Genomic DNA, 13,386 nt, shown 5'->3' with positions numbered 1-13,386 from the left:
TGTAAATGAGATGGAAACTCTGAAGTGGGATGTTGGTCCAGATTATCACAAATACCACTAATTAGAAATTATTGTTCCATATTCAGTCAGCCATTGCTTTTTAGTATTGGGACCTGCAGTTTTACTGGAAAGAACTCCAGCCTCGGAGAGGGAAATCTAATGCCCTTTCCCTAGAATGTTCCTTGGCCCTGGCCCTACTGATGTTGAAACTATGGCATCATTAGGGCCAAAAGGGGAGACTACGAAGGGAAGATGTAGATCTGAATTGTCCTCAGACCTGCCCCCAAACTAGAGGCTGGATTTCATCAAATGAATTGGCAAATGTCAATGTCATTACAGCCGTACCTTGGAAGTCAAATGGAATCCGTTCCGAAAATCTGTTCGACTTCCAAAACATTCGGAAACCAAAGCACAGCTTCTGGTTGGCTGCAGGAAGCTCCTGCAGCCAATCAGAAGCCACAGAAGCCCCATCAGACAGTCGGCTTCCAAAAACAGTTCACAAACCAGAACAGTCACTTCCGCATTTGTGGCATTCGGAAGCCAAAACATTCAAGAACTAAGCTGTTCAAAAACCAAGGTACGCCTGACTGTACTTTCCCTCCCATTGTTCCAAATAGGGGGAGATAGAAGGATAGATAGATGATAGAGAGATGATAGATAGAGAGATGATAGATAGACGATAGATAGATAGATAGATAGATAGATAGATAGATAGATAGATGATAGATAGATAGATAGATGATAGATAGATAGATAGATAGATGATAGATAGATAGATAGATAGATAGATAGATAGATAGATAGATAGATAGATGATAGATAGATAGATAGATGATAGATAGATAGATAGATAGATAGATAGATGATAGATAGATAGATAGATAGATAGATAGATAGATAGATAGATGATAGATAGATAGATAGATAGATAGATAGATAGATAGATAGATGATAGATGAGAGAGAGAGAGAACACGCTTATACATTTAAAACAAAAGCAAAACTGAAAATGATGTATGATGAATGATGTCTGTCCTTCCTTTTACTCTGCCAGCAAGGGTAGACAACAATGGCAAAGCCTTGGTTATTCATGTTCTGATAGTCTGCAGATGAGGTTAATTCCACGTGTTATATGTGATGATGCCTTTGAAAACTTCTTAGAAATTTCAGGTAATCTAACATACAAGGCAATCACTGTACTTCTAACTGGAACCACATGAGAGCAACACATCATGCCAGTCTACACTACTAGCTGCTGGTTAACTTCCAAGCACAATTCAAACTGCTTTAAAGACCCTTATGGACTAAGACTCATCTTTCGGAAGGAGCTTCTGTACCTGACCAGTGGGGATAAAATCATATTGAGGAGAAAGGATTAAGAAGAGCCCCATTCTTCCCCCTCCCCATCACATGTAGGCATGGGCGAGAAGATCAGTTTGGTCCACATTTTAATGTGAATCTACCCAGTTTACACTTTCTGAAGCAATACACAAACTGAAACAAAGTTGTTGTTCAAAACTTGCATGCCTCTGAATTTTGCAATGCACTCTCCAATCAAATAATGTGTTCAAAAATGGGAGTGTTGGAGAAGTGTGTGCATTAGAAATGTAATACTTATGCAAGCAACACCTCCAACCAATAAAGGTCGGTGTTCCATGTCTTTGATTCAGATTCCTGCAAACGGCAGATCTGTACTGGTGGGATGTGCTGTTGATTTAGCTTGCATTTTTCTACTAAAGTCCAGTCAAGTTATTGCAATACTTTTAGAAAAGTTCTTAATTGACCATCAATTCAAACAAATTTGATTGGGGTGGTGGCGGTGATAGGGGAGTAGGGGAGTAGGGGAGTAGGGGAGTAGGGGAGTAGGGGAGTAGGGACTAGTAACGTCAACAGGGGGAAATAAAATGAAAAGAATGAGACATCAGCACTGCTGTTAGAGGGCCAGGATGAAGGCACCATGTGCTGGCCATGTGCGCATATTCCAAAGAACCCAAAAGACCCCAACGACATGTGCTGCACAGAGTGTTTCCCCTCCAGATCTCAAAAACAGCAGCAGGTTGTTTATATAGAAAGAAAGGGTGTCCACACAGACCCACGTGAAACACAATTATGAATTGCCTATTTCCCGGGGTGGGTGGGTGTGTTATATGGTTTTATGGGTGTATTATTACTTATTTTTTAATAGAGTTACACTATGCCTTGAATGCAATAGCAGGCAAACGTTCCATACACACATTTAATATGCACTGGCTCTGTGTGGGTTGCAGTTGTTTACTAAAGATTTTCTGCCAACCATTTCTTGCCAGCCATTCTGGCTGGTTGGTTGGTTGGTTTCTTCCATGCATGATGTAAATTTATTTCCAATAATACAATGTGGAATGAGCCTTTTGTTCCCCATATGGATTTCCCGCATCACACACTTTAGAGGTCATGGTGGAAGTCCTTAATATCTAAAGTGATTACAGTTTCTCCATTTTAGTGGTGCCCCCTCTTAAGTACCGATGCAACTAAGCCTTTTCATCCAGACACTTCAATATCTCCAAGAGATAATGGTGATGACCAAGTTAATATATTTATTTTCACCCCACCTTTTTGCCTGATGGAACTCAAGGCAACTTACAGATAAAAATAAGAACTGCGTGATCCATCTGTATGACTCTCCAAGTGAGGCGACACTCAAGCTATTACAGACAGGGGCAAACGGAGTGTGTAGTCCCTTCTCTTCTTCTTTAATAAGTAGAGGGAAAGCTATTAAGGAGTTAAAAATGAACTAACTTTCTCTGTTAGTCTATCACTACAAAATCACTGCTATAATAGTTCAGTCTTCCTGGAATTACTTGTTAATTAGGCTTAATTATACCATCAAACAATTACTCAAAATTTGACCTTTTCTAATAAAAGTCAGGCAACAAATCTGTGGGTGAGGCACAGAAATGGTGCTATAAACATCCAGGAGAACAATAATCATATTTTCCTTGGTGATTTTTTTCTCTCTTTTTTTTAAGCACTGTGATTAACATTCAGCTAATCCACTCTTTTTTTCTGAATTACATTTAATCAAGTTCTGCTGAAGATACCACCATGCCTAACTCTTTCCCCCAACTACTACAGAATTGAATGTGACAACTAAAAACATGGAATAAATATACTGTGAAGTTCCAGGGTATAATCCTGATCCAGCTCATGACTGCTAAATTCCACAGACCTCAGATAACACTCTGAACAAGAAGTTCTGCAGCAAGTGAGTCATCGCTCCAAAGACCTGCTCTTCCGAAAGACTATCCACTGTTATCCATCATTCCACTCCCCACAAATGACATGGCATAGTGTTGCTCTGACAGACGCTTCAATGGTGGTGGTGCCACCAGTGGCTGGAAGCGGTAAGTTTCCTCCCACTTCCCTGAAATACCCTCCCACTTTTATGAATGGGTATGGGAAATTGCAATGAAAAATTTTGGGTTGATCCTACTGTGACCCTCACATTCATTCTTCCACTCCTCCCAGTTGCCCGCTCAGATTGTTAGAGTGTCAGATTGAAGACAATAAGCACCTCAGGGCAGGACTTGTTTTCTTGATACTATTAATTAAAACACCACTGATGACATTTCATGACCATCATCATATTAGAGCAGGGGTAGGCAACCTAAGGCCCGGGGGCCGAATGCAGCCCAATCGCCTTCTAAATCCAGCCCGCGGACGGTCTGGGAATCAGCATGTTTTTACATGAGTAGAATGTGTCCTTTTATTTAAAATGCATCTCTGGGTTATTTGTGGGGCCTGCCTGGTGTTTTTACATGAGTAAAATGTGTGCTTTTATTTAAAATGCATCTCTGGGTTATTTGTGGGGCACAGGAATTCATTATTATTTTTCAAAATATAGTCCGGCCCACCACATGGTCTGAGGGATGGTGGACTGGCCCACAGCTGAAAAAGGTTGTTGACCCCTGTATTAGAGCATTGTAACATTGGTCTATGGCAACCCCAAACCCAGCCTCCAGTCTCCAACTCAAGCAATTTTTCCACATCCATTCCGCTTAGAAGTCACTTTGGCAAGTAATCTGCATATCAATTAATTAATTGATTGATTATAATTCCACAGAGTGATGGGAAGGCAATTTCTACCCCAAAAAACAAGCCTGAAACCCACATGAAATAGATCAAGAAAATTTGTCTCATCCAAGAGTATCTAGAGCTGGCTGATAACCACTTACTCAAGGACCTCTACAATTGGCCACTGGCCAATAATTGTTCATATCATTGAGTCGAAGTCAGGTTTCTTCAGGTGCAGTTTCTATCATGGCCTCCTTTAAGGGAGTTAAGACCACAAGCTCTCTCAGTACCATATTTACCTCCTCCTGGACCCAGGTAGCTGCTTCCTCCATGCAAAATGTGATAAGTGAAGAGAGGCAAGAAGCAAGCAAACAGGTGGTTGGCTGGCCCTGGCCCAGGATTTTGTCTCACAGACCTTAAGGGTTTCTCGATTAAAAATCATTCACAAAATAGGATCAGAAGATGCCACAACTGACTGATCCGTGTCAACAATTTTTTTCCAAGCCATGGCAGCTGCAAGCAATTTTATGCTCAAAATGCCTAGCAAACATCTTGCGATATACTGCGGTGGATTATTTACATCTCCCACCAAGGCCACAAACCACATGGAAAAGCGGTTGGAAGGCCCTGCAAAGTTGCAATGTTGGTGGTGAATTGTTGTTATTGTTATTGTTATTATTAATTCATTTTTCCCCAAGTGGCTTTTAAGTGGTTTACAAGCATAAAATTGATTATTTTTTAAAAATGTAGCCACACATAATTAAAAAACACAATAAAACAATTTCATCATCAAAATAAACATCCAGAACTGAAAGGTACAATAAACAAGCCCATTAAAACAATATAATGAAGAGGTTCGCATTAGGGAATCAAGGGAATGCTTGACTAAACAGGTGTGTCTTTAAGAGTTGGAAGAATGCCAGTACTGATGCGGCTTCTTGTATTTCGGGGTGGGGTATTCTGTAACACTGGTTTCACCTGAGAAAATGCCCGCCTCCATGTTACCATGGCAGAGTTAACCAGGTTCCATGTGTTGATCTTAACAGCCTTACTGGGCTGTGGAGGAGAAGGTGGTATTTCAGGTAACCTGGCCCAGAGTTGTTTAGGGCTTTATATGCAGGTAGCAGGACCTCAAATCTGCTTTAGTGGTTGAAAAACAGCCAGTGCAGATCCCTTATCACTAGTGTGAGACAATAAGGGGCACACCACGCAACCCAAGCTCCAGCATTCTGGACCAGCTGTAAGGGCAGCCCCACGCAAAGTGCATTGCAATAGCCTAAATATGAGGTTACCAAAGCATGTATCATAGCAACCATATTATCTCTGATCAGGAAGGCGTATAGTTGATGCATCGGCCAAAGCTGGCGATAGGCACTCTGTGCCATGATAGCTACATGCAAAATCATTTCTTCAGCACCATATCCAACACAGTGCAGATTTGATTATTAGTTATCACCTGTGTTTGGTAGCACTTAACATAGACAATAAGGTATGGATGGGTCTGGGGTTGGTTGATAAAGGATGGGAAACAAAAAGTGTTTTATATGCGTTGTATATGCGATATAACACTATGACACCTGATGGCGCTGTGAAGTCCCGTCTATCCCTACGGGATTTCCCTGTGTGAGTTCACAATGCATTTAACTGAATTACTTCTTTGACGTGTCTAGATCCAGCCATAGCCAATGTACAGATGAGATCTTTCATTGCTTTCTGAGTCATCATGTGAAAAGCTAAGGAAGTCTGTTTAACAGATGTACAACTCCATTCTCTGGAAAAAATTCTTCACAAAGCAGCTTACAAAATACACATGAAAATACAACCAATAAAACAGAACTTAAAAGCACTTTGGATATCTGCTTCATAAAAAGAGCCAGCACAAAACAGAAAATACCCAGCAAATATATTATATATATTAACCAAACCATAATAATTATATCTGCAGTTTGATTTACATCAGCCACTAAAGGAAGCAGAAAAGAGATGAGTTCTTCATTGCCGCATTTGAAACTGTCAAAGGATAAGGCTTCCCTAATCTCAAATGGGACTGGATACCACAGGTGTGGAGCCACTACTTATAAGGCCCTTTTCCAAGTGCCTGCCAGCATGATGGCCTTCACAGGTAGGTATTTAAGCAGGGCCTCAGTTGTACATATACAAATACAAATTATGTCATTCAGAATACGCTCCAAAGGTCTGTTACAACAAATAGGTTTTGAGTTGCCATCTGGATGCATATAATGTGGGGGAATAATCTGACCGCAGTAAAAAGGGAGTTCCATAGCTGGGGTGCCACCACTGAAAAGGCCCCGTCTTGTGTGGTGACACTCCATGCAAGGCTGGCTCAAGCCATTTTGGCACCTGAGGCGAACCACAAAATGGTGTAGCCTCCCCAAGCTCAAGTGGGGAAGAAGTGGTGCGTAAAGATCTATATCAGGAACAAGGGGGGGGGATAAAGATCTTCATCAAAACAAGGGTGGTAGTGGAAACCAGCAGTGCCTCCTATTTACCAAGGGTCCACTGTAGAGGTGGCATTGGGGTAGGACTGCCAAGGAGGAGATCAATCCAGCCCCCAAGGAAGTCACCACAGCTGCAGTGGAAGGTGATGCATTCCTTGGAGGATGGATCTGCTGCTCCTGTGGATCCTGCCACCTGAGGCAGTTGCCTCACCTTGCTTCATGGGTGGGCCGGCCCTGAACTCCAGGGCACGTTCACCAAAGACACCACAAGCAGGGCCTCTCCTATGGTGACATCTCTGGGCCTGTAGCCTGACCAAATTGCAAGCCCAGTACCAGCTCTGCATGTTTCTCCGACAATTGGTTTATCACATCTGAACTGGCTCTGTCGATCATGCTCAGATCTTATGCAGGTTTTGGAAACAACTGAATGGCTTTGGTATCGGCCAACACATGCCTTCTTTTCCTGATGTCCATAGTCATTCGCTGAACATCAAAGGGTCAAATTCAAAGGGACTTTTTGTTTGTTTTCCTTTCCCGTGCAGCTTTCTTCTCCCGTGTGATTATGAAAGAGGCTGGCACAACACATGTGACTGCTATGCGAGGCGTCCTCAGCGAGCGGGGCTGCTAGGAAAAGATTTAGGAGCAAAAGCACACGTGCACACACACAAATGGTTAAAATTATGCAGGTTCTGTTTTGTGAATTGAGGAAGGAGAAGCCAGTGTACCGAATGCAACAACAACGGCTCTAAGCTGACATCAAAGCAAAATCGGGGAAGGGGGGAGACGGCTGAAATGACAGCAGCAGCTGCAGCATCTGCCTCTAAATTAGGCTGTGTTTCAAAGTCTACACTCAACTGCTAAGCAGTATAAAGACCCAGGAGGAAGGCTGCCCAAGAAAAAGAGTTTGCTTTCCAGCCTAACACATCAAAGTAACACATGCTAAGAAGAGCAATAAATGCATATGGCATACAGTCACTTGCTGCCTAATTGCATTGGGCTTATGAAGCCCAGAAAAAAGAAGAAGGGAGGGGGGGTACCTTCCACTGATTCCTAGTTTTATAGAGGATTTGAGTCCCCCCCCCTCACCATGCAAAATGCTGACACAAATTGGGAGCAGATTAGATTCTGCCATTGCGAGGCAGCATCCCATAATTTCAAAAGATGGAGATTTCCACCTCTCCCACCCCCACCCTGACAGTAGGACACCTGTGAAATACAAAGTTCATAATTATATGCTATAAAAACCAGCAGATCGTGCAGCTGGAAAAAAATATTATTATAATTTAGGAAAAGCTTGATCTTCAACATTCAGATAGAGCTCCTTTTCTGAAATAAAATTTTTTAAAAATGGACAGCTTTGGTGTTATCCAGTGTGAAAAGACTGTCGCTATCTATTTAATTCAATACCTGCCTAATGATATTTGTTTTCATTAGAAATCAGAAGTGATTAATTAGCGCTAGGAGTTTTAAAGGCAGAATTTATTTCTGGCCTTGTGACCCTTTTTCGTTATTGTGCTTGTAACACATTCAACGTGATGTGCAAAGGAAGACACATCAAATCATTTGAATGGTGGGGATAGAAAAGTTTGTCTCTTTTTATTCCTTATATTGTACACACAGTCCTGACTATACCTTTCCCCCAAAAAAACTACATTAATCATGTGTGAACTATGTTAATTTACAGTTGCTTGAGAAGATGTTAATTGTTATTCCTGTAAGGCTGCTAATTAATGAGAATACTGCTTTCAAGCATTTTAGCAACAAGCATCAAATGTATGAAACAAAGTCTTCAAGGAAGATCTGTAACACCGATAGAATCTACCAGCCTGTTTGTTTAGCTTTAAATGAAGACTTGAATGAACAGAGGGTTAAAGTTGCAAAGAAGCAAACATTCATCTATAATGCACTCTGGTAACTTATGCATTAGGAGAAACAATTCCAGCAGAAATGATGCACTGTGCCTGCCACAATGACAATATTACACATGAAATAATATTGGTTTTTATGCTTATGGATTCCTATCAGTTTAAATGAATCCGTTCAAGGGCATCAGCATCAAATATAGAGTGTGTTCCAGCATAGTTCTCATCATGAAAACGACCAGAAATAGTCAAAAACAAAAACAAGACGTATAATGCTTTCAAAAAAGGGGGGAAAGGCAAATGAAAATTGTTAATAGATTGCTTTCAATGATGTGTTTCCGAGTACTGGCTTTTACATCAGAAAATGAAATATGCTAGTAAAATATTACCTTGTTTCCCCTTTATAGATGAAAGATGTCATCATGCCCATCTAACAGTTTGTTAGGGGAACAGGCTCTCCAGTGTGAAATCTGGGCATAACCAGGAGGTCTGTATGAGCACAGCAGAGCAAATATGGGGCTCTGAATAGGGTGAAAAGAAACAGAAATTTTAAAAATGGCAACTTTTACAACCAAGTGTGTATACAATCATTTGAGCTTGGGTTGCCCTGCCAAATAGTAAGGAGAATTTCACCAGGCTTCTGATTCCCCAGACTTTGGGACAGGGTGTGAACGATTTGCAAAACTCTTCTCGCCACTTGGCAGGGTTGCTGCAGGCACCACAAGTACACTGTGGTAAGTTCTGACTTGGTAAATGACTGTACGCTATGTTACTCTAGGAACTGAAGTCCGGTAATTAGATTTTAAGAAAACAGCTCTTGCATAATTGTCTGTTTGCTTTGGCTTCCATCCCTTCCCAACTCTAGGAATCGGAACAGTTTATATATAAATATAGACAATGTACACAAACAAAAAATCAGACTAAACAGAACATTTGCAGCAACATCACTGCCAATTAAAGTTTGACCATGAGAACCTAATATAATTGCCAGTTGTATCTGAATCACAGAATCAGAGTTGGAAGGGAGAGCTAGTCCTATAAAGCTTTTTAAACAACGCTAGGCTTATCTGCTAAGTGGCCATCACAGGTAGCAATTTACTGCCCTCCGTTGCCTCATCTCAGGTGAGTTCAAATTGTGAGCAGACACATTTTGGCTTTTTTTGCTTCATGTGCAAAAATGCCTGAGTTCCAGCCCCTGTCATTTCCATGCTATATGGACTTGGCTACTAATTGAGAGGATGCTTTCAAAAGACTTTTAAAAGGTCACCACAACATGTAAGTGAAGCATTGTTTACAAGACGACCCAGATTGTCGCCAGATTCTGCACACAGATCTGTGGGTGCAGACCATCCCCCAATTCAATCTAGTTTGTTAAGAAAATTCCCAAACTCGGATCCATGGGCGACTCTGTGTCATTTCTCTAAGGTAGTCTATCTTAAAGTTTTTATGTGTTTATATGCCTATCGCATTTTTTAACTTAAAATCAATTGTTGTATATTGTTTTAAATGCTTGTTTTGCTATTGGGATTGTAGTTCCATTTGTGTTTCACAAGCTGGTCTCTGACCGTAATAAATTTCATGTTCGTGAAGCATTGTTTAAAGGCATGGGAGCCAGTGACATACTCGCCAATGCGCTGCTTGATTCCAATTTCCATCGGTCCGAGCCAGCATGGCCAGTGATCAGAGATGATGGGAGTTGTAGCATCTAGAGAGCCTTGTGTTGGCTACCAGTGCTTTAAGATATATTCAGGCAAAGGATGCCTCAAATATGGGGATTCCGTAAGTCCCTCCACCCCTGCCTAACCTGATCCAGAGCAGAGCAGATTTAGCAGAATGCAAGAGGATGAGAAATTGTTTAAATCTGCCTCCTCATTTCATTTCATTTTCATTGAATTTATATACCTCCCTATACCCAGAGGTCTCAGGGCAGTTTAGAAAAATAAATAAATCAAAATATATAAAATCAAAATAAAAACAATAATCCAATGACACGCCCCCCCCCCCAAAAAAGAGCCACATTTTAAAGGGTATATGATTTTGATCAGGTCAGCCTAGTTAAAAAGGAACATTTTCGCCTGGCGCCTAAAGGTGTATCATTCATTTCATTTCATTTATTGAATTTATATAACGCCCTATACCCGGAGGTCTCAGGGCGGTTTACACACACACAAAAAATCACAATATAGAAAATAAAAATAAAAGCAATAATCCAAACCTTCTCTCCTTCCACTTATGGAAGCCTCATCATCAGCTGAGCAACATCGTTGAATACAACTCAGCCTAGTCTTCAAACACAGCCTGCATATTCATATCCTCAAATAGTTATGTTTCAGTGGTTCTAAGAACTGGTTTGCTACCCTAAATAATGCAGGGAAAGTGGAATGCAGGGCACAGCAACCTCATGGAGCAAAAATAAAGAAACAGAATGAGTTGTGTCAGCTCATCCCATCATATCACAGCTTGATGCAGTGCAGGGATGGATATTCACATGTGTACAGAAGTGGATTGCTACAAAGCACATGCAAATTTGAAGCTAGGAGACACTTGTTCCTATGAAGTCAATGCGAATTATCTCTCCCTGGCACTCCTTCACGGTTTTTGCTTGGTTTAGCTTTCATTTCCCCCCAAACGTATTTAAAACTTTTAGTATTGTTTATGCCCACATGAATGCTTGAATATATATTGGTTTTATTTAAATAAGTTAGTGAGTGGTCAGTTAGCTTAGAACAGCAACCTGTTAGGGGGGGGAATCAAATTAAACAGCAAAACAGTTGCTTGGGAGTAAAATTAACATTTTAAGGACAACTCTGGATAAAGTCCATTAGGACAAATGGCTGGTTGATGTAATTCCCAACCTTCTGCCTCTACATCCCACACTTAAAACTTTGTGCCTTATTTCACACTATGTCCTGTATCTGGAATGCCTCCTCTATCCATCTGTCCAAACAATTTCTCTTCCTACTGAACAGTACTCAAAGTGTTTATATTCTTGCACCAAATCTTTCCCTTCCTCTCTTCACTTTTGCCCTGTCCATGTTGCTTGTGTCCTGCACCTTCTTTCTTGGAAATCTCATTCATTACATAAAATTATCTGATTTCATTCCTTAGCCTTCTGGGTCGAACCATGCTAATTCTGTGCCCAATACAGTGCCTAGCACACTGCTGCTTCTAAATAAATGTTTAATGAGAAAAGGAAGGAAAGAGGATGCTTCATAGGAAAGATATTCTAAAATAGTGTGGAGGTCAGATTTTTAGCTGATACGACTCAGCAGAATCCCAATAGCTTCCATACAGTTAGAATGATTTAAGCTAAATCATCAAGCCTACACACAGTCCTAGAGCTGATATTACCTAAATGCCTACAGCTCCATAAAATTAAAACTGTATTATTATACTAATGTAATAACATGAATAAAAAATGAATCTGATCTAATGAACGCATGGTTAAAAAAAAAAGTATTAATCTATTTGTTGCTTGTACTGCCTTCTTTTCAAGTTTTCAAGTTCAGAAAATAAAACAATTTGGGTTCCATGCTGTTTTACAGTAAGTTTCAGCCCTCTGAGATTTTCACTAACAACTTATAAATGTCCTGAACCCAGAAATTTGCAACAGGAGTTCTTGTGCTTCCTTAACCATTCTAAGGCCTAACATCACCAGTGTAATTAAGTTTGGTTTTCTTCATTTTCCCCCTGCTGTTAGAAATAAAATGTGTTGTTCAGCTTTCCAATATACAACGAAAACTATATGAATACTAATCTATTTTAACCTCGGTGGAATAGTGAGGGGAAAAGATTGACTTTGATTTTATTAATTGTTTTCTCAAATAAAACAGTTAATGAAGGAGCTGAAGATGCTGCCTCTCGCATTTGTACCAAGAATTTCAAATAAAAATCCCATTTTCATTACCAAAGAAAAGAATAGCAATTGATTCTGCCAGTGTTTAATTGAAGCGCCTACTGTGTGTCAAAATATTAATTTTTTTTAATCTTATCATTAGAAAAGAAGGGAAAGCAGGGAAAATGGGAAAATTCATCCCCTTCTCCTACTGGATTCACTAAAGTTCTTCTCAACTGTACTTCTTGTCATTGTCAGCATTATGTGCTACGAAACTGATAAGATAAATCCATGCGTGGTCTCTTCACCTGTGGTCAATACTAGCATCAATGAAGCTCCACCAAAACCTAATTTTAAACTAACTCCATGGAACAGCACTTGCCCTGCATGCAGGAGGTCCCAGCTTCAATCACCAGCACATCTCATTGGAACATCCTCTGTCTAAACCCTAGAGAGCTTCTTCCAGTCAGTGTAGCCAATACTGGGCTAGAATGGTCTGACTCAGCTTCTTATGTTTCTATGATTCACTTTTGGAGCCTTCTTCAAGGTAGCAAGAATTATGAAATCAACGTTAGAACTGCAAGATCTCCCAGGGTTTGACTTCATGTGCAGGGCTGGATTGAGGTTTGATGAGGCCCTAAGCTACTGAAGGTAATGGGGCCCTTTATATGTCCATCTGTCCTTTGTCAACAACAAATTGTCGCTGTTTTTTGTGTTGAATATATGCTACATGGCAATTTATAGCATATTTGCACATAACAAAATATGTATTTTATCAAAGTAATTGTTGAACTGAAATACAATACAATATACAATATTGTATACAATAATACAATATATTAATAGTGAAATACAATTAAGAAGAAGTATATTAATAGTGAAATAATTATTAAGCTCTAACTTAAAATTTTGGAAATGTACATCCAGGTGTTTTTTCCTTTAATTTTTTTGGGGTGTCCCTAAGAGAGTAGGGCCCTAAGCTATAGCTTGTTTAGCTTATATGTAAATCCGGCACTGTTCATGCACATGTTGCAGAACGACCTACATTACAATTTTGTACACAAGCACTCTTACATATGGCCAAGTGGCTCTGAGCGGTGCAATATGGAAAGAAAGAAGCCTCTCTAGGGACACTTTATTCCATCTTCATGATGTTTCCTTACCTGTTTGTCTTTGCATTT

The 13,386-nt window shown here is 40.2% G+C and overlaps 1 long non-coding RNA gene across 1 annotated transcript in view; it reads right to left on the bottom strand.

Moving 5' to 3' along the window:
- Window positions 1–13,386, bottom strand: part of LOC308585174 — a 345,848-nt gene that overhangs the window by 143,031 nt on the left and 189,431 nt on the right. The window contains exon 4 of the long non-coding RNA XR_014007113.1: window positions 8,760–8,891. This is a non-coding gene — a long non-coding RNA (uncharacterized lncRNA). The remainder of the gene's footprint in view (window positions 1–8,759; window positions 8,892–13,386) is intronic.

The sequence above is a fragment of the Podarcis bocagei genome (assembly GCF_964188305.1).
Source record: "Podarcis bocagei genome assembly, chromosome: 4".
NCBI lineage: Eukaryota > Metazoa > Chordata > Lepidosauria > Squamata > Lacertidae > Podarcis > Podarcis bocagei.
The sequence above is the reverse complement of the archived record's forward strand: the minus strand, read 5'-3'. Positions and strand labels throughout refer to the sequence as shown.